This window comes from Pongo pygmaeus, chromosome 14, assembly GCF_028885625.2.
Source record: "Pongo pygmaeus isolate AG05252 chromosome 14, NHGRI_mPonPyg2-v2.0_pri, whole genome shotgun sequence".
Lineage (NCBI taxonomy): Eukaryota > Metazoa > Chordata > Mammalia > Primates > Hominidae > Pongo > Pongo pygmaeus.
Genome location: NC_072387.2, coordinates 84302884 through 84325317, shown reverse-complemented (window position 1 = coordinate 84325317; position 22434 = coordinate 84302884).

Here is a 22434-nt window from a genome sequence, read left to right as displayed (position 1 = left end):
TTTGTATTTTGTACGTCTTCTTCATTTCATTTTTCTGAATTAGTATGTTTTACAAAGTAACAATTTGTGATGAATTGGGTGCACACATACATGTACACTCACACAAATCAGTGCTTTATCCCAGAAGTGTGGGAAGCAGTCCTCTATACTGGGCCATTGTCGCTCTTTGGGCTCCTTTTCAAGTGTGGACACCTTGTTTATAGAGGACATCAAATATTCCAATTTGGGAAGGTAAATGTTAACATATTTTGCACTTTGAATATGCCATTATCATTCCCCAGGGCCCCCTGACTTCCTGCATTGGGGCCACTTGACAAATGAGTCTGTTTTTCCTGGCTGCTGTTGCTAGGAAGCAACTTGCTTGGATACCAGCTTCTCACACTTCCCACTGACTTCACTGTTTTCCAGATGTGTTCAGACCCAGAGATTAAACAATAGACAAAAGAGACAGAAGGAAAACAATTTACTGCAATATGTTTTGGTGGTGTTATCATAAACAATTTTTGAATTGGCCTATTGAAACAGAGAAAAAATATAGATAATTCTCATATTGTAAAATTACCAGAAGTATTTAATTTTCATGGAAACAAAATACCCTTTAAAAATATCATTAGAAGGCTGTGATGGTGCTATATAATGCTTCTAAGCTTTCTTTGGGGAGCCCTTGTGTTTTATTGTTTTGAGGGGGAGTTTACAGTACTTTTCTGCTTCTGTTTAATAAAATAGACTATGAGCTGTTTTCAAAAGAATTTTTTCAATAGAACATAAGTACATGAAATTAATGAATCTCTTTTTTATACAAAAAATCCATAAGCATGATCAAAAAATAATTTAATGATGGAAGCTGACTCGAGTTGTTATGGCAACTAGGATCTGAAAGTACCTGGCTGTGTTTTCTTTCCTCTTCCCTCCCCGATCCTTTTAAAAAAAAAAAGTTGTCTTCCATCTGGTTTAATCACAGTGTTAAAATACCAATGTCAAAGAAAAGTATCTAATAAGGATAATTTCACATCTGTTGCAAGACGAGTGATATTTTACCTTAATAAGAAATAAATACAATAATGCAAAAGTCTTTTAGGAGAAAAGAATATGATTGTACATTATCATAAATTGCTAAAGAGTCCTTTTAATTATCTTAGGCTGTCATTCTTTAACTTGAATTATGGTAGTAGACTCATCTTCTGTTTTCTTTTTTTTTTTTTTTTCACCGTAAGAGGAGAATATGGATGGAGTTGTGGTTGGAGGGAGTTGGAGGTGGCATTCAGTTATCTTATGCTCCTTACCTAAGTATCCTCTATCAATTGTCGTGTAACAGCTGTTTTCTTTTGGTTTTGTGTTCTAATGCTAAAGAAATAAGGCTGTTTTTTTGGAACTGAAACTTGGAAATTATATGTCTTTAGAAAATAAGAATCTTATAAAAGTTTTCATTTTGCTCTGCTTATTGCAGTTGGTCGCTATTTAATATCACAACATTCTCCTTAGTGCGTATTTGAAAGGTGAGATTTTTATGAAATCCAGATTGGCAGCCAATCAGTGAGAAGAGCTCAAATCAGAATAGCTCCATTGGAAATCCATCTCTTAAGCTGGGAGAAATATGTAGTAAATAGGGAAGCATTGTTTTTGCTTTCTTTTAAAGCAAGTTATGGATTTTTAGGAATATACTATCACAGGTCCATATGGAGGAGTGAGCCCACTGACCTGATTCCTGCTGCCATGTTGTTCCAATAGCAATCAAATGCAATGTTTTATTTTTATTTTTATTTTTTATTATACTTAAGTTCTGGGATACATGTGCAGAACACGCAGGTTTGTTACATAGGTATACATATGCCATGGTGGTTTGCTGCACCACTCAACCTGTCATCTACATTAGGTATTTATCCTAATGCTATCCCTCCCCCAATCTCCCACCCTCTAACAGGCCCCAGTGTGTGGTGTTCCCTTCCCTGTGTCCATCTGTTCTCATTGCTCAACTCCCACTTATGAGTGGGAACATGCAGTGTTTGGTTTTCTGTTCCTGTGTTAGTTTGCTGAGAATGATGGTTTTCGGTTTCATCTGTGTTCCTGCAAAGGATGTGAACTCATCCTTTTTTATGGCTGCATAGTATCCCATGGTGTGTATGTGCCACATTTTCTTTATCCAGTCTATCATTGATGGGAATTTGGGTTGGTTCCAAGTCTTTGCTATTGTGAATAGTGCTGCAATAAACATGTGTGCATGTGTCTTTATAGTAGAATGATTTATAATCCTTTGGGTATATAACCAGTAATGGGATTGCTGGGTCAAAGGCTATTTCTGGTTCTAGATCCTTGAGGAATTGCCACACTGTCTTCACAATGGTTGAACTAATTTACACTCCCATCAACAGTGTAAAAGCGTTCCTATTTCTCCAGATCCTCTCCAACATCTGTTGTTTCCTTACTTTTTATTGATTGCCATTCTTACTGGCGTGAGATGGTATCTCAATGTGGTTTTGATTTGCATTTCTCTTATGACCAGTGATGATGAGCTTTTTTTCATATGTTTCTTGGCCACATAAATGTCTTCTTTTGAGAAGTGTCTGTTCATATCCTTCACCCACTTTTTGATGGGGCTGTTTTTTTTTTCTTGTAGATTTGTTTCAGTTCCTTGTAGATTCTGTATATTAGCCCTTTGTCAGATGAATAGATTGCAGAAATTTTCTTCCATTCTGTAGGTTGCCTGTTCACTCTGATGATAGTTTCTTTGCTGTGCAGAAGCTCTTTAGTTTAATTAGATCCCATTTGTCAATTTTGGCTTTTGTTGCAATTGCTTTTGGTGTTTTACTCATGAAGTCTTTGCCCACGCCTATGTCCTGAATGGTATTGCCTAGGTTTTCTTCTAAGTTTTTTATGGTTTTAGGTCTTACATTTAAATCTTTAATCCATTTTGAGTTAATTTTTGTATAAGGTGTAAGGAAAGGGTCCAGTTTCAGTTTTCTGCATATGGCTAGTCAGTTTTCCCAACACCGTTTATTAAATAGGGAATCCTTTCCCCATTGCTTGTTTTTGTCAGGTTTGTCAAAGATCAGATGGTAGATGTAGATGTGTGGTGTTATTTATGAGGCCTCTGTTCTGCTCCATTGGTCTATATATGTTTTGGTACCATATCATGCTACTTTGGTTACTGTTGCCTTGTAATATAGTTTGAATTCAGGTAGCGTGATGCCTCCAGCTTTGTTCTTTCTGCTTAGTATTGTCTTGGCTGTATAGGCTCTTTTTGATTCCATATGAAATTTAAAGTAGTTTTTTTCTAATTCTGTGAAGAGAGTCAATGGTAGCTTAATGGGAATAGCATTGAATCCATAAATTACTTTGGGCAGTATGGCTATTTTCACGATATTAATTCTTCCTAACCATGAGCATTGAATGTTTTTCCATTTGTTTGTGTCTTCTCTTATTTCCTTGAGCAGTGATTCATAATCCTCCTTGAAGAGGTCCTTCACATCCCTTGTAAGTTGTATTCCTAGGTATTTTATTCTCTTTGTAGCAATTGTAAATGGGAGTTTACTCATGATTTGGCTCTCTTTGTCTATTGTTGGTGTATAGGAATGCTTGTGATTTTTTGGACATTGATTTTGTATCCTGAGACTTTGCTGAAGTTGCTTATCAGCTTAAGGAGTTTTTGGGCTGAGACAATGGGGTTTTCTAAATACACAATCATGTCATCTGCAAACAGAGGTAATTTGACTTCGTGTCTTCCTGTTTGAATATCCTTTATTTATTTCTCTTGCCTAATTGCCCTGGCGAGAACTTCCAATACTGTGTTGAATAGGAGTGGTGAGAGAGGGCATTCTTGTCTTCTGCCAGTTTTTAAAGGGAATGCTTCCATCTTTTGCCCATTCAGTATGATATTGGCTGTGGGTTTGTCATAAATAGCTCTTATTATTTTGAGGTATGTTCCATCAATACCTAGTTTATTCAGAGTTTTTAGCATGAAGGGGTGTTGAATTTTATTGAAAGCCTTTTGTGCATCTGTTGAGATAATCATGTGGTTTTTGTCATTGGTTCTGTTTATGTGAAGGATTACATTTATCTGTTTGCATATGTTGAACCAGCCTTGCATCCCAGGGATGAAGCCGACTTAATCGTGGTGGATAAGCTTTTTAATGTGCCACTGGGTTCGGTTGGCCAGTATTTTATTGAGGATTTTCACATTGATGTTCATCAGGAATACTGGCCTGAAATTTTCTTTTTTTTTTTTTTTTTTTTGTTGTGTCTCTGCCAGGTTTTGGTATCAGGATGATGCTGGCTTCATAAAAAGAGTTAGGGAGGAGTCCTTCTACTTCTATTGCTTGGGATAGTTTTATAAGGAATGGTAACAGCTCCTCTTTGTACTTCTAGTAGAATTTGGCTGTGAATCCATCTGGTCCTGGGCTTTTTTTGGTTGGTTGGCTATTAATTACTGCCTCAATTTCAGAACTTGTTATTGTTCTATTTAGGGATTCACCTTCTTCCTGGTTTAGTCTTGGGAGGGTGTATGTGTCCAGGAATTTATCCATTTCTTCTAGATTTTCTAGTTTATTTGTGTAGAGGTGTTTATAGTATTCTCTGATGGTAGTTTGTATTTCTGTGGGATCGGTGGTGATATCCCCTTTATCATTTTTTTGTTGTGTCTAATTGATTCTTCTCTTTTCTTCTTTATTAGTCTAGTTAGAAGTCTATCTATTTTGTTAATCTTTTCAAAGAAACCAGCTCCTGGATTCATTGATTTTTTTTTAAAAGGGTTTTTCATGTCTGTCTCCTTCAGTTTTGCTCTGATCTTAGTTATTTCTTGTCTTCTGCTACCTTTTGAATTTGTTTGCTGTTGCTTCTCTAGTTCTTTTAATTGTGATGTTAGGCTTTTTTAGCCTAACATCAATTTTAGATCTTTCTAAAGATCTTTCCCACCTTCTCCTGTGGGCATTTAGTGCTATAAATTTCTCTCTACACACTGCTTTAAATGTCTCCCAGATATTCCAGTACATTGTGTCTTTGTTCTCATTGGTTCCAAAGAATTTATTTCTGCCTTAATTTCTTTATTCACCCAGTAGTCATTCAGGAGTAGGTTGTTCAAGTTCCATGTAGTTGTGTGGTTTTCAGTGAGTTTCTTAATCCATTTGATTGCACTGTGGTCTGAGAGACTTCTATGATTTCCATTCTTTTGCATTTGCTGAGGACTGAGGAGTGTTTTACTTCCAATTATGTGGTCAATTTTAGAATAGGTACAACGTGGTGCTGAGAAGAATGTATATTCTGTTGATTTAGAGTGGAGAGTTCTGTAGATGTCTATTAGGCTTGCTTGGTCCAGAGCTGAGTTCAAGTCCTGAATATCCTTGTTAATTTTTTGTCCCGATGATCTGTCTAATACAGACGGGGGTGTTACAGTCTCCCACTATTATTGTGTGGGACTCTAAGTCTCTTTGTAGGTCTCTAAGAACTTGCTTTATGAATCTGGGTGCTCCTTTATTGGGTGCATATACATTTAGGATAGTTACCTCTTCTTGTTTCATTGATCCCTATGTCTTTTTTGATCTTTGTCGGTTTAAAGTCTGTTTTATCAGAGACTAGGATTGCAACCTCTGCTTTTTATTTTTTAATAAGCAAATGAAAAGCAAAAACAAAAATCTTCCTCCATACCTTTATCTTGAGCCTATGTGTGTCTTTGGATGTGAGATGGGTCTCCTGAAAATAGCATACCAATGGGTTTTGACTCTATCCAATTTACCAGTCTGTGTCTTTTAATTGGGGCATTTAGCCAGTTTACATTTAAGGTTAATATTGTTTTGTGTGTATTTGATCCTGTCATTATGATGCTAGCTGGTAATCTTGCCTATTATTTGATGCTGTTTCTTCATAGTGTTGATGGTCTTTACATTTTATGTTTTTGCGGTGGCTGGTACTGGTTTTTCCTTTCCATATTTAGTGCTTCCTTCAGGAGCTCTTGTAAGGCAGGCCTGGTGGTGACAAAATCCCTCAGCATTTGCCTGTCTGTAAAGGATTTTATTTATCCTTCACTTATGAAGCTTAGTTTGGCTGGATATGAAATTCTGGGTTAAAGAAAAGAATTTAAGAATGTTGAATGTTGGGCCACCACTCTCTTCTGGCTTGTAGGGTTTCTGCAGAGAGATCTGCTGTTAGTCTGATGGGCTTCTCTTCGTGGGCAACCCGACCTTTCTCTCTGGCTGCCGTTAACATTTTTTCCTTCATTTCAACATTGGTGAATCTGATGATTATATGTCTTGGAGTTGCTCTTCTCAAGGAATATCTTTGTGGTGTTCTCTGTATTTCCTGAATTTGAATGTTGGGCTGTCTTTCTAGGTTGGGGAAGTTCTCCTGGATAATATCCTGAAGAGTGTTTTCCAACTTGGTTCCATTCTCCCCATCACTTTCAGGTACACCAATCAAATATAGGCTTGGTCTGTTCACATATTCCCATATTTCTTGGAGGCTTTGTTCATTCCTTTTCAGTCTTTTTTCTCTAACTTGTCTTCACACTTTATTTCATTAATTTGATGTTCAATCTCTGACATCCTTTCTTCCGCTTGATTGATTTGGCTATTGATACTTGTGTATGCTTCACGAAGTTCTTGTGCTGTGTTTTTCAGCTCCATTAGGTCATTTATGTTCTTCTCTAAACTGGTTATTCTAATTATCAGTTCCTGTAACCTTATATAAAGGTTCTTAGCTTCCATGCATTGGGTTAGAACATGCTTCTTTAGCTTGGAGGAGTTTATTACCCACCTTCTGAAGCCTACTTCTGTCAATTTATCAAACTCATTGTCCAGTTTTGTTTTGTTGCTGGCGAGGTGTTGTGATCCTTTGGGAAAGAAGAGGCATCCTGGTTTTTGGAATTTTCAACCTTTTTGCACTGGTTTTTCCTCATCTTCGTGGATTTGTCTACCTTTGGCCTTTGATGTTGGTGACCTTCAGATGGGTTTTTGAGTGGTCATTTTGTTGTTGTTGTTGTTGATGTTGATTCTATTGCTTTCTCTGTGTTAGTTTTCCTTCTAACAGTTAAACCCCTCTTCTGCAGGTCTGTTGGAGTTGACTGGAGGTCCACTCCAGAGCCTGTTTGCCTGGGTATCACCAGTGGAGGCTGCAGAACAGCAAAGATTTCTGCCTGCTGCTTCCTCTGGAAGCTTGGCCCCAGAGGGGAACCTGCCAGATGCCAGCTGGAGCTCTCCTGTATGAGGTATCTGTCAGCCCCTTCTGGGAGGTGTCTTCCCATCAGGAAGCACGGGGGTCAGGGACCCACTTGAGGAGGCAGTCTGTCCCTTAGCAGAGCTCAAGCGCTGTGCTGAGAGATCCACTGCTCTCTTCGGAGCTGGCAGGCAGGAATGTTAAGTCTGTTGAAGCTGTACCTATAGCCGCGCCTTTCCCCAGGTGCTCTGTCCCAGAGAGATGGGAGTTTTATCTATAAGCCCCTGACTGGGGCTGCTGCCTTTCTTGCAGAGATGCCCTGCCCAGAGAGAAGGAATCTAGAGAGGCATTCTGGCTACAGTGGCTTTGCGAAGCTGCAGTGGGCTCTGTCTAGTCCAAACTTCTGGGTGACTTTGTTTACACTGTAAGGGGAAAATTGCCTACTCAAGCCTCAGTAATGGTGGACACCCTTTCCCCCACCAAGCTCAAGCATCCCAGGTCAACTTCGGACTGCTGCCCTGGCAGTGAGAATTTCAAGCCAGTAGATCTTAGCTTGCTGGGCTCCATTGTGGTGGGATCCACTGAGCTAGACCACTCGGCTCCCTGGCTTCAGCCCCCTTTCCAGGAGAATGAATGGTTCTGTCTTGCTGGCGTTCCAGGCTCCACTGGAGTAAGAAAAACAAAAACAAAAACAAAAACAAAAAACTCCTGCAGCTAGCTCAGTGTCTGCCCAAATGGCCACCCAGCTTTGTGCTTGAAACCCAGGGCCCTGGTGGCATAGGCACCCAAGGGAATCTCCTGATCTGTGGGTTGCAAAGACAATGGGAAATGCATAGTATCTGTGCTGGATAGCTCTATGCCTCAGGGCACAGTCCCTCAGGGCTTTTCTTAGCTAGGGGAGGGAGTTCTCTGACCCCTTGTACTTCCCGACACCCCACCCTGCTTTGGCTTGCCCTCCATGGGCTGCACCTACTGTCTAACCAGTCCCAGTGAGATAAGCTGGGTACCTCATTTGGAAATGCAGAAATCACCTGCCTTCTGCATCAATCTCACTGTGAGCTGCTGACCAGAGCTCTGCCTGTTCAGCCATCTTCAAATGCAATGTTTTAGTACCTTCTTTTACATTCTTCATAGAAGAGGTATTAATCCAACTTAAGTATCTAACAGACTGATTTCATATGCCCTCTATTCTGAACAATCTTTTGTCTGTAAAGAGGCTAACCTACAGAAAGTGTCTTTGTGGCTATTAGTAGTTACACTTAGCTAGAAGTGTTGAAAAGGACAAAGCAACCCATTTAACACAATAAAATCAGAGGTTGTCTGTGTGCTCCTGTGATCCCTATATGTTACTCTATAAATGACAAAACAGGGCTGTTTGTGAATATGATGCCGATCTGTGATCAATGTGCCCATTCATCCTGAGTTACTTTTCTGATATTCCAATAAAAAGAGGTTCATTAAACAAAAAGCTGAATGTACAGAAACCAGGCAGTGAACTAATCTTGAGGGTTTCCTTTAAATATAACCTCCCTAGGTGGAGTTATGAATTAATATTATTTAACACCAGTAATCAATAAATTACATCAAATAAATAGGTGGGTTGTGGCAGGTTGTATAAATCAGCTGCTCTAGGTATGCACAACTCTATGCCTGTATTAGTCTGGATTCTCAGCTTCCTCAGAAACAGAAAAATAACAACTGAAACAGAAATCATTCATAAAGCAGTAAGTAGTTAATATATTCAGTAGTAGTAAGTTTATAGTAAACCATATTGTTAAACCTCCTAAGATTATAAAATGCCAGAAAACAATAAGTTACCCTAAATACTAGAATTACTCAAGTTTAACCATGCATGATTTCCAGGTAGGAAATAATTTCCTCAAAAAAAAAAAAAGGTAATTTTTAAACCTGCTGTGGCATTCTGTGTTAGGAGAAAGATTCTAGATTCTCAAAAGTTTCTTTGACCAAAACCTGATGAATAATTACTATATATAAGACTCAAAAAAGCTAAGTAATTTAGGTTTATACTGTGAACAGTGACAAGTCTAGAAATCCAAAGAAACATACCTTCGAAACCAACTCTCAGGAACTTTAGGCTTCTGTGAAACTCCTTATTAAAGGAATTTATCTACATTTGAAGTCCTGTTTGTGTGGAAAATAATTATTTCAGATTGTTTATACTAGTAGTAGGTTGACTATTAGCCTAAGAGTTCATGCCTTCTTTTATTGAGATTTTTGTTTTTTCCTACCACAGAGCCCAATAAAGAAATTCCTCCTTTCTATAATTCCACGCTGAAGTAAATTTCCAAACCCAGAGAACGCTCGGGTCATTTTGTATGCCTGGGTTCCATAAGATAGTCAACTTCTGAGGAAGCTTTAGGATAAAACTCCCCTGCAATGAGGGCAGTATTTCTATGTAACAAATTACCCCAACACTTACCATCTAAAAAAAATACATATTTATTAGCATATACTTTTTGGGGTTTGAGAATTCAGGGGCAGCTTAACTGGCTTGGGGCTGCAGTCAAGATGTTAGCTGGAGCTGCTTAAGTCATTTGAGGCTTAACATGGGCATTATATCATCATGGGCATTATATCATCATGGTTCTGGGCATTATATCATCATGGAACTGGGCATTATATCATCATGGTTCACATTATATCATCCCTCACCAGCATTTGTTATTGCCAGTCTTTGAATAAAAGCTGTTTTAACTGGGGTAAGATGATAGCTCATTGCAGTTTTGATTGACATTTCTCTGATCAATGATGTTGAGTATCTTCTCATATGCTTGTCTTTAGAAAAAAATGTCTATTCAGATGTTTTGCCCATTTTAAAAGTCAAGTTATTAGGTTTTTCCTATAGAGTTATTTAAACTCTTTTTATATATTCTGGTTATTAGTCCTTTGTCAGATGGATAGTTTGCAAATATTTTTTCCTGTTCTATGGATTGTCTCTTCACTTTTTTTTTCTCTGCTATTCAGAAGCTTTTTAACTTGATGTGATTCCATTTGTCCTTTTTGCTTTGGCTACCTGTGCGTTTAGGGTAGTATTAAAAAATCTTTACCCAGACCAATGTCCTAGAGAATTTCCACAATGTTGTTCTTTAGTAGTTTTATAATTTGAGGTATTCGATTTAAGTCTCTAATCCATTTTAATTTGATTTTTGTACGTGATGAGAGACAGGGATCTAGTTTCTTTCTTCTGTATATGGATATCTAGTTTTGAGAGCACCCTTTGTTGAAGAGACTGTCCGTTCCTCAATGTATGTTCTGGCACCTTTGTCAAAAATGGGTTCATTGTAGATCTACAGATTTATTTCTGGATTCTCTATTCTGTTCCATTGGTCTATGTGTCTGTTTTAATGCCAATACCATGCTTTTTTGGTTACTACAGCTCTGTAGTATAATTTGAAGGTATTATGATTCCTCCAGTTTTGTTCTCTTTTCTCAGGATGGCTTTGGATATTCTTGGTCTTTTGTGGTTCCATGTAAATTTTAGTATTGCCTTTTCTATTTCTGTGAAGAATATCACTGGGATTTTGAAAGGAATTGCATTGAATCTGTAAATTGCTTTGGGTGGTATGAACATGTTTACAATATTGATTCTTCCATCCAAGGACATGGAATATCTTTCCAATTTTTGTGTTCTCTTCAATTTCTTGCATCAATGTTTTAGTTTTCATTGTAGAGATTTTCACTTCTTTGGTTAAGTTTATTCCTAGGTATTTTATTTTATTTGTAGCTACTGTAAGATTACTTTCTTGATTTCTTTTTCACACTATTCACTGTTGGCATATAAAAATGCTACTAATTTTTGTATGTTAATTTTTTATCCTGTAACTTTACTGAATTTTTGAAAATATTCTAAAAATTTTTTGGAGGAATCTTTAGTTTTTTCCAAATACAAGATTCTATAACATACAAACAATGATAATTTAACTTCTCCCTTTCCAATTTGGATGCCTTTTATTTCTTTCTCTTGTCTGATTTCTCTAGCTTAGATTTCCAATACTATATTTTATAACTGTGATCAAAATGGACATTTTTGTCTTGTTCCAGATGCTAGAAGAAAGGCTTTCAGCTTTCCCCATTTAGTATACTAGCCATGGGTCTATCATATATGGACTTTATTGTGTTTAGGTGTGTTCATTCTATTTCGGTTTTTGAGGGTTCTTCATGATGAAAGAATGTTGAATTTTATCAAATGCTTTTTCAGCATCAAATGAAATGATAATATGGTTTTTATCTTTCATTTTGTTGATACGATATATCGCATTGATTTTGCATATGTTGAACCATTCTTGTATCCAGGGATAAATCCCACTTGTCGTGATGAATGATCTTTTTAACATATTGTTGAATATGGTTTGCTGGTATTTTGTTGAGGGTTTTTGCATCAATGTATATCAAGGATATTGGCCTGTAGTTTTATTTTTTTTTTTGACATGTCTTTGTCTTATATTGGTATCAGGGTAAAACCAGGTTTGTAGAATGAGTTTGGAAGTATTCCTTCCTCTATGTTTGGGAATAGTTTGAATAGGACTGGTATTAATTCTTCTTTAAATGTTTAGTAGAGTTTAGTAGTGAAGCCATTGGGTCACTGACTTTAGTAGAAGACTTTTTATTGCAGATTCGATCTTGTTACTGGGCTATTCACGTTTTGGATTTCTTCATGGTTCAATTTTGGTAGGTTGTAGGTATCTAGGAATTTATAAATTTCTTGTAAACTTTGCAATTTATTGGCATATAGTTGCTTGTATTAGTCTCCAATGTCCCTTTGAATTCCTGCAGTATCAATTGTAATGTCTCTTGTAATCTGATTTTATTATGGGGTTCTTTCATTTTTTCTTAGTCTGGATAAAGAATTGTCACTTTTGTTTATCTTTTTTTTAAAAAAAAGCTTTACATTTTGTTCTTTTGTATCTTTTTTCATTTCAATTTCATTTCTTTCTGCTCTGATCTTTATTTCTTTTCTTGTACTAATTTTGGGTTTGTTTCTCTTGTTTTCCTAGTTCTTAAAGATGCATTGTTAGGTGGTTTATTTGAAAATTTTCTATGTTTCATGTACATGTAGGTACCTGTTGCTACAGACTTTCCGCTTAACACTGCTTTTTCTGTATCCCTTAGGCTTTGGTATGTTGTGTTTCAATTTTTAAATTTCTTTTTAAATTTCATCATTGACCCACTGGTCATTCGGGAGCATGTTGTTTAATTTCCATGTGTTCTTATAGTTTCCAAAGTTCTTCTTGTTATTAATGTTTAGTTTTTTTTTTTCTATTGTGGCCAGCCATATACTTGATATGGCTAAAAATTTCTTGAATTTTTAAAGTCATATTTTATGACCTAACATCTGGTCTAAGAATGATCCATGTGCTGAGAACAATGTGTTTTCTGCAACCATTTGATGAAATGTTCTGTAAATATCTATCAGGTCTATTTGGTCTGTAGTGTAGATTAGGTCAGATGTTTCCATGTTAATACTTCTGTCTGGATGATTTGTTCAATGTTGAAAGTGGGTTGTTAAAATCGCCAACTATTATATTGGAGTCTATCTCTCTCGGTAGTTCTAATAATATTAGCTTTATATATCTGGGTGCTCTAGTGTTGGGTGCATATATATTTATAATTGCTATATCCTCTTGCTAAATTGATCCTTTTTTCATTATGCAATGATTTCTTTGTCTCTTTTTATAGTTTTTGTACTAGAACCTATTTTATCTGGTAAGTATGGCTACTCTTGCTGTTTCTTGGTTTTCATTTCAATGTAATATCTTTTTCCATTTCTTAATTTTCAGTCTGTGTGTATCTTCATAGGTGAAGAGTGTTTCCTGTAGGCAACAGGTTATTGGGTCTTCTTTTCTTAATCCATTCAGCCACTCTATGCCTTTAGATTGAAAAATTTAGTTCATTTACATTTAATGTTATTGATAAATAAGGACTTATTTCTTCTATATTCTCATTTGTTTTCTGATTGTGTTTTGGTCTTCCCTCCCTCCCTTCCTCCGTTGCCTTCCCCTCCCTGCCTCCATTGCCTTCCCCTCCCTGCCTCCGTTGCCCTCCCCTCCATGCCTCCGTTGCCCTCCCCTCCCTGCCTCTGTTGCCCTCCCCTCCCTGCCTCCGTTGCCCTCCCCTCCCTGCCTCCGTTGCCCTCCCCTCCCTGCCTCCGTTGCTCTCCCCTCCCTGCCTCTCTTCCTTCCTCTCTTCTTTGTGAAAGTGATTTTCTGTGGTATGTTTTAATTTCTTTCTTTATATTTTTGTGTATTTGTTGTAGGCTTTTTTAATTTGAGATTACCATGAAATTTGCAAATAACATCTTACAACTCATTATCTTAAACTAATGATAACTGTACTCTGATTGCAAAAACAGGCAAAGAGGACCAACAAAAACTCTACAGTTTAACTTCATTCCCCGATTTTTTAGGTTAATCTTTTAGTCTTGCTACTCAAGATACGAATGGTATACACACCATAATTACAGTATTATATTATCTATTTTTATACTTACTGTTACCAGTGAGTTTTATATCATCAAATGATTTTTTTTGGGGGGGGGCGTGGAGAGAGTCTCACTCTGTTGCCAGACTGGAGTGCAGTGGCGCAATTTCGGCTCACTGCAACCTCTGCTTACCAGGTTCGAGTGATTCTCCTGCCTCACCCTCCCGAGTAGCTGGGCTTACAGGTGCCCACCACCACGCCCAGCTAATTTTTGTATTTTTAGTAGAAACGGGGTTTCACCATGTTGTCCAGGATGGTCTCGATCTCCTGACCTTGGGACCCACCCACCTCGGCCTCCCAAAGTGCTAGGATTACAGGCATTAGCCACTGCACCGGGCCACATCAAATGATTTCTTATTGCTTATTCATGTCCTTTCTTTCAGACTGAAGAACCCTGCTTAGCATTTCTTATAGGATAGGTCTGGTGTTGACAGAATTCCTCAGCTTTTGTTTGTCTGTGAAAGTCTTCATTTCTCCTTCATGTTGGAAGGAAATTTTCACTGGATATACTATTCTAGGGTAAAAGGCTTTTTCCTTCAGGGCTTTAAATATGTCATGCCACTCTCTCCTGGCCTATAAGTTTTCCTCTGAAAAGTCTTCTGTCAGACTTACTGGCGTTCCATTATATAATATTTGCTTCTTTTATCTTGTTGCTTTTAGGATTCTTTCTTTATCTCTGACCTTTGGGAGTTTAATTATTAAATGCCTTGAGGTAGTCTTCTTTGTGTTAAATCTTCTTGGTATTCTATAACTTTCTTTCCCTAGGTTTGGAAAGCTCTCTTATCTTTTTGAGTAAAGTTTCTACCCCGATCTCTCCCTCTCTACCTCCTCATTAAGGCCAATAACTTAGATTTGCCCTTTTGAAGCTATTTTCTAAGTCTTATAGGCATGATTCATTATTTTTTATTTTTTCAACTACTCTGACTATGCATTTTCAAGTACTCTGTCTTCAAGCTCACTAATTCTTCTGCTTGATCACCTCTGCTCTTGAGAGACTCTGATTCTTCAGTTTGTCAATTGAATTTCTCAGCTCCAGAATTCCTGTCTGATTCTTCTCAATTATTTCAATCTCTAGAGATACCTCTATACTCTTTTGTATAGTGGCTATACTGTTGGCATTCTTCCCAGCAGTGTTCAAGGGTTCTAATATCTCTACATCCTCACCAACACTATTCTTTTCTCTATTTCTCAATGTACTTTAAGTATATCTCTCTACTCTTTTCTTGTTTGTGTAATTTCTGATACATAGTCTGATATTTTATCTTTGTTCCTTTCTAGATTATTTTAAGATTCTCGTTATCACTGATTTTTTTTCAGCAATTTGATTATGATGTGTGTTGGTATGATTTTCTTTGGAAATCTTCTGCTTGATATTCATTGATAGTCTTACCTTTGTGTATTTATGTTTTTTTAAATCCAAATTTTGAATTTTTTTGCCATTATTTCTTCAAATACTTTTGCTGACATCTGCTCCCCAAACTTTTAAATTTTCTTTTTCTGGAAATCCAGTTTTTTTTTTGTTTTTTTTTTTTTCTGTTTTTTGTTAGATGGAGTCTCGCTCTGTCACCAGGCTGGAGTGCAGTGGCGCGATCTCTGCTCACTACAACCTCCACCTCTTGGGTTCAAGCGATTCTCCTGCCTCAGCCTCCTGAGTAGCTTGCAGACACTTGATGTTGCCCTATAAGCTCACTAAATCTCTGTTCATTTTCTTTTATTTGTCTTTGTGTTTTATTTTGTATAATTTTCATTACCATATCTTCAAGTCACTGATCATCTCTTCTACATTGTCTAATCTACTGCTAATCCTATCCTGTGTATTTTCTTTTCATTTCAGATATTGCATTTCTCATCACTAGAAGTTATATTTAAGCCTTTTTTACATTTTACATTTGTCCTATGCCCATGGTTTACTCTATATTCTTAAACATATGAAGCATATTTATAATAGCTGTTTTAATTTCATTGCCCACTAATGTTTTTCATTTATCTGTTTCTATTAATTGGTATTTATCCTAATCATAGATCTTATTTTCCCACTTTTTCTTTTCTTTTCTTTTCTTTTCTGAGACAGAATCTCCCTCTGTCACCCAGGCTGGAGTTCAAATGATTCTCCTGCCTCAGCCTACCAAGTAGCTGGGATTACAAGCATGTGCCACCACACTTCGCTAAATTTTATATTTTTAGTAGAGACGGGGTTTTGCCATGTTGGCCAGGCTGGTCTCAAACTCTTGACCTTAAGTGATCCGCCTACCTCGGCCTCCCAAAGTGCTGGGATTTCAGCACTTTCCCACTTGTTTTTGAATGCCTAATAATTTTTGACACCAGACTCTTACATTATGTTCAAGTTTGTTCAAGTTACTTTATACATTGTTGGATTTTTGTTATGGTTTGCAGTTCAGTTGCTTAGATTTAGTTAAATCCTTTTGAAGCCTTTAAGCTTTGTTAAGAAATGTACAATGATGTCTTCAATCTAGTAATAATTTATTCTCTCCACTAAGGCAATATATTTTGATGACTCTACCCATGCCCCATGGATTTTCATGGCTTTCCATTGTGGCTTATTAAGGGCCAAAAATTGTTCAGTCCTGTATGAGCTTCAGAAATTGTGATGCCTGTTCCTTTCCAGTGGTTATTTCTCTGGGATTAGGAAGCATTCTCTTACACATGCACAGATCAATCTTAAGCCAAAGACTTTACTAGATCCTGCTGCAGATCTTAAGGGCTTTGTATGTGTAGCTGCTGCTTTTCTGGTACTCAGAACCACACATCTTAGCCATCTTGCTGTCTAGAAACACTAACATTCTTTCTCTTTAATTCAGCAAAACTATTAGGTTGTTTTACACTCTTCTTCAGTGTACTGTGGTCTGGAACTCGCTCATAGGCAGCAAACTGGAGCAACTGTAGGGTTCACCCAATTTATTTCCATCTTCTCAGGAATTACAATCCCGATCTGCCCATTATCAAATATCTGAAAAATATTTTTTCATATATTTACTTTTCTAGTTATTTAAAGTGTAATGGTAAACTACCTCATTATTTCATCATAGCCAGTAGTAGACGTTCTATCCTCATTATTTTAACTGTTGCATTTAAAATAACACATGTTTATTAATGACATAATTTTAATAATTTGGTTCCAAATGTTAGAGATTCAAGTTGTTTCCAATTTATCAAAACTCTTGTTTTCATAAACATCATTGTACGTAAATCTTTGAATTAGTTATTTTGTTTAGTTAGCTTCCCTAGAAGAGGAATTACTAGATAAAAAAATTTAAACACTTCTTATATTCTTGATAGATGTGGAGCAAATTGCCTTTTAGAAAGCAAGTGCCAACTTACAGGAATCTCTACTTATACCAATAACTAACATTTATTGAGCTCTTAATATGTCACTTAATATTATAAATGTGCTTAAAAATGCTGATTTGTTCAATCTTCACTACAAACTTAGGAGCTAGACACTATTAATAGCACCATTTGAAAGATGAGAAAACCAAGGTACATGATTTAAAGACTTAAAATAAAGATTTTAAGTAATAGCTGATAGATGTTGTGTCCAGAATTCAAACAAAGGCAATGAGGTCCCAGATCCTCCATTCTAACTCCACATTCTACCTCCTTACAAACATTGTTATTATTTAAAATTTTTGCAAATTATTCACAAAATAGTATCTCATTCTTTCAATTTGATTACTAGTAAAATTGAAATGTTTTTGGTATTTCTTAGCTTTTTATTTCCTCTCTAATAGGGTAAATATTTGTGTCTTTTGCCTGTCTCATCCCTTTAAGACTAGCTGCCCTAAAGCGGGAAATGTGAGTAAGACGTTATGGAACTATGAAATTCCAGAAATGCACAATGCTAGCACTGTAAAAATGGTTCAAGATCCTGACCCTAGGGTTACTCTGTAGATGGGGGTGAAATGCCAGGTTTGGTCACTATGGTCATATCTATAGTAAAGACCTGTCCTAATGGTTTCAACTCTAGGTAGTCTCAATATGTCTCTGGAGGGGCAAGCAAAGAAGAAGAGAATTAGGGATTCTCTAGTGTTCTTGCAATTAGTAGCTTAAAAGAGAACTCAAAATAGTATTAAGGGTAGCCAACACTACTCTGCTTTGAATGAGGAAAACATTTAATTTGAAGGATTATTTGGTCAGTCGGTAATCAACATCATTTTAAAAATAGGTTTTAATGCTGTATTTATAGTGCTTTTTGGCAATTCTAAGCAACTACATTTGGCCTAAAGATAATCTTGACAAAATCAAAATATTTCAAATTCTTTTCAGAATTTTTTCTCAGTATATATGACACAGGGAAAACAAATATTGTGAATGCTTTTACATTGAAAAGGAATGGTAAATACATTAATAAATTGTTATATTTCTTTTCTTTTCTTTCTTGTTTTTATTTATTTATTTATTTTTTTAAGACAGGGTCTCACTCTGTTGCCCAGGGTACAGTGCAGTGGCGCAGTCTTGGCTCACTGCAACCTCTACTTCCCGGGTTCAAGCGTGAACTCATGCCTCACCTCCTGAGTAACTGGGATTACAGGTGCGTACCACCATGCCTGTCTAATTTTTGTATTTTTAGTAGAGACGGGGTTTCACCATGTTGGCCAGGCTGGTCGTGAACTCCTGACCTCAAGTGATCCCCCCACCTCGGCCTTCCTTACAGGCATGAGCCACCACGTCCAGCCTCATTGTTATATTTCTAAAGCATTTTCATTATTATATAATAACAAATTTTAATTTCATTAACAAAAGAGACAATCTTTTAGAATATAAATGTACAAAGTCAGTAATTTTATATGTAATATAAATTTAGTATATAATACTAGGAAAATGAGAGCCTTTTAAAATTTTTATAGATCTATATATTCAAGATATCTCACTACTGATGATTAAGATAGACTGGCTGACCCAAATATGAATGTTATATAAGCAATTTAACCCATCACTTACTGAGAATCTACTTTATGCCAACCAGGAACTTTGCTAGATGTTGAGTGTTCGGCAATGAATATGAACATAAATTTCTAGAACCAGAATGCTTGGCTTCATATCCTAACTTTGTGACTGTTAGCTATGTGACCTACAAAAAGTTACTTCTCTGTGCCTCTGTTTCTGTTAGTAAAATAGTGATAACCAATGCTGAGGGGCGCCCCACCCTGGATAGATGTAAACCTATGCCTTCTATGTTTTTTTTTTTTTTTTTTTTGTTTAATTCATAAGAAACAAGGGACATTTCCAAGTGGCAATGGTATTAAGGTTATAGCAGTTTTGTGCAATGAATAGGGGGATGCTCTCTTTTCATCTTTCTGGAAGAGTTGTACATGGGGATACATCAGTCAGCATACTTTTTTTTGAGTCTGGCTGGGGCTTTTCTGTAAAATCCTCAAGTCCTGATGCTTACTTTGAGAAAACTTTTACAACTACTGATTCAGTGTCTCCTAAGAACACACTACCACTGTAAAGTGTCCTAAATCCCTTACTTTGGCCATTTACCGAAAAACCTTATTATTTAAAATTATAGACTACTAGCAACTTTACTGTTTAAATTGTTATCGGTAAAAATTCCAGATCTTGCCAGGACAATATAACTACCCCAGAATCAGATATAAAGCATTTTCTGTAGTCTAAAACTTCTCTTTTGCCCATTTTGATTAAGCCCTTCTAACACTACCAGTCCTGGTCAAATCAGCTTTCTGTTGCTACAGATTCATTTTGCCTTTTTAGAATTACAAACAAATGGAATCCAAAAATAAGGACATTTATGTATCTTGTTGTGTATATTATCAGCTCATTATTGCTGAGTGGTACTCTTGTATAGCTGTAACACATTTTGTTTACTCATTCATCAGCTAATGAAAATTGGGTTGTTTCCAGATTTTGGCTATTATGAATAAAACTTCTATGAACACTAATTGATGTTCACATCTTTTTTTTTAATTATTATTTGAGACTGGGTCTCACTCTGTCACCCAGGTTACAGTGCAGTGGCATGATCTCAGTTCACTGCAACCTCTGCTTCCCAGGCTCAAGTGATCCTCCCATCTCAGCCTCCTGAGTAGCTTGGACCACAGGTGTGTGCCACCATGCTCTGCTAATTTTTCGTATTTTTGGTAGAGACGCAGTTTCATTACGTTGCTCAGGCTGGTCTCAAACTCCTGAGCTCAAGCAATGCACCTGCCTTGGCCTCCCAAAGTGTTGGGATTACAGGTGTGAGCCACCATGCCGGCCATGTTCACATCTTGGTATGAAAATATGTATTCATTGATCTTGAGTAAATACACAGAAGTAGAATTTTTGAAGTGTATGTTAAGTGTGTATTTAACTTTATAATAACTGTTGAACAGTTTTTCAAAAAGCTTGTACCATTTTATACCTTCACAAGCAATGTATGAGAGTTCCAATTTTTCTACATTCTTACCAAGAGATGTTTTTATCTGTCATTTTGATTATAGCCATTGTAATGTACACTGTGAGAGGATCTAATTAAAGAGCTTCTGCACAGCAAAAGAAACTATCATCAGAGTGAAGAGGCAACCTACAGAATGGGAGAAAATTTTTGCAATCTACCCATCTGACAAAGATCTAATATCCAGAATTTACAAGGAACTTAAACAAATTTACAAGAAAGAAAAAAAAACCATCAAAAAGTGGGCAAAGGACATGAACAGACATTTCTTAAAAGAAGACATTTATGCAACCAACAAACATATGAAAAAAAGATCAACATCACTGATCATTAGAGAAATTCAAATCAAAACCACAGTGAGATACCATCTCACACCAGTCAGAATGGTGACTATTAAAAAGTGAAGAAACAATAGATGCTGGTGAGGCTGTGGAGAAATAGGAACGCTTTTACACTTTTGGTAGGAATGTAAATTAGTTCAACCATTCTTCATGACTTGCGGCAATTCTTCAAGGATGTAGAACCACAAATACCATTTGACCCAGCAATCCCATTACTGGGTATATACCCAAAGGAATATAAATCATTCTACTATGAAGATACATGTATATGTATGTTTATTACAGCACTATTCACAATAGCAAAGACATGGAATCAACCCAAATGCCCATCAACTATAGACTGGATAAGGAAAAATGTACATATAATCATGGAATACTATGCAGCCATAAAAAGGAATGAGATCAAGTCCTTTGCAGGGATCTGGATGAAGCTGGAAGCCATCATCCTCAGCAAACTAACACAGGAACAGAAAACCAAACACCGCATGTTTTCACTCATAAGTGGGAACTGAACAATGAGAACACATGGACACAGAGAGGGGAACAACACACACAGGGGCCTGTAGGTGGGGTGCAGGGAGGGAGAATATCAGGATAAATAGCTAATGCATGTGGGGCTTAATACTTAGGTGATGGGTTGATAGGTGCAGCAAACCACCATGGCACAGGTCTACCTATGTAACAAACCTGCACATTCTGCACATGTATCCCAGAACTTACAATAAAATACTATTAAATATAAATAAGTAAATAAATTATTGAGCCTTATTTTATGGCCTAATATATTTTCTTTTTTGACTGTACATGTTTATTTTATTTTATTTTTCTATAGGAAAAGTTTCTTAGATCAGTTTCAAATGTTAGCATCTTTTTTTATTTCATGAATAATTTATTTAACTATTCATCTACACTTTTAGGTTGATTCTAATATTTAAGTTTTGGCCGACAATGTTTCTTTCTTTCTTTTTTTGAGACAGTCTTGCTCTGTCGCCCAAGCTGGAGTGCGGTGGCACGATCTCGGCTCACTGCAAGCTTCGCCTCCTGGGTTCACGCCATTCTCCTGCCTCAGCCTCCCGAGTAGCTGGGACTACAGGCGCCTGCCACCTTGCCTGGCTAAATTTTTTGTATTTTTAGTAGAGACGGGCTTTCACCATGTCAGCAAGGATGGTCTCTATCTCCTGACCTCGTGATCCGCCTGCCTCGGCCTCCCAAAGTGCTGGGATTACAGGCATGAGCCACCGCACCCAGCTATATATATATACACTTTATATAACCAACCTTGTGTGTGTGTATGTATGTGTGTGTGTGTGTACATATGTATATATATGTGTGTGTGTATATATATACACACAAAGTATGTGTGTGTGTATATATATATATATACACACACACATACTTTAAGTTCTAGGGTACGTATGTACAATGTGCAGGATTGTTACATAGGTATACATGTGCTATGTTGGCTTGTTGCACCCATCAACCCATCATCTATATTGGGTATTTCTCCTAATGCTATCCCTCCCCCAGCTCCCCACCCCCGACAGGCCCCCCAGTGTGTGATATTCCTGTGTCCTTGTGTTCTCATTGTTCAACTCCCACCTGTAAGTGAGAACATGCAGTGTTTAGTTTTCTGTCCTTGTGATAGTTTGCTTAGAATGATGGTTTCCAGCTTTATCCATGTCCCTGCAAAGGACATGAACTCATCCTTTTTTATGGCTACATAGTATTCCATGGTATATATGTGCCACATTTTCTTAATCCAGTCTATCATTGATGGACATTTGGGTTGGTTCCAAGTCTTTGCTATTGTGAACAGTGCCACAATAGACATACGTTGTGTGTGTCTTTACAGTAGCATGATTTATAATCCTTTGGGTATATACCCAGTAGTGGGATCACTGGGTCAAATGTTATTTCTAGTTCTAGATCCTTTAGGAATCGCCACACTGTCTTCCACGATGGTTGAAGTAATTACACTACAACCAACAGTGTAAAAGCGTTCCTATTTCTCCATATCCTCTCCGGCATCTGTTGTTTCCT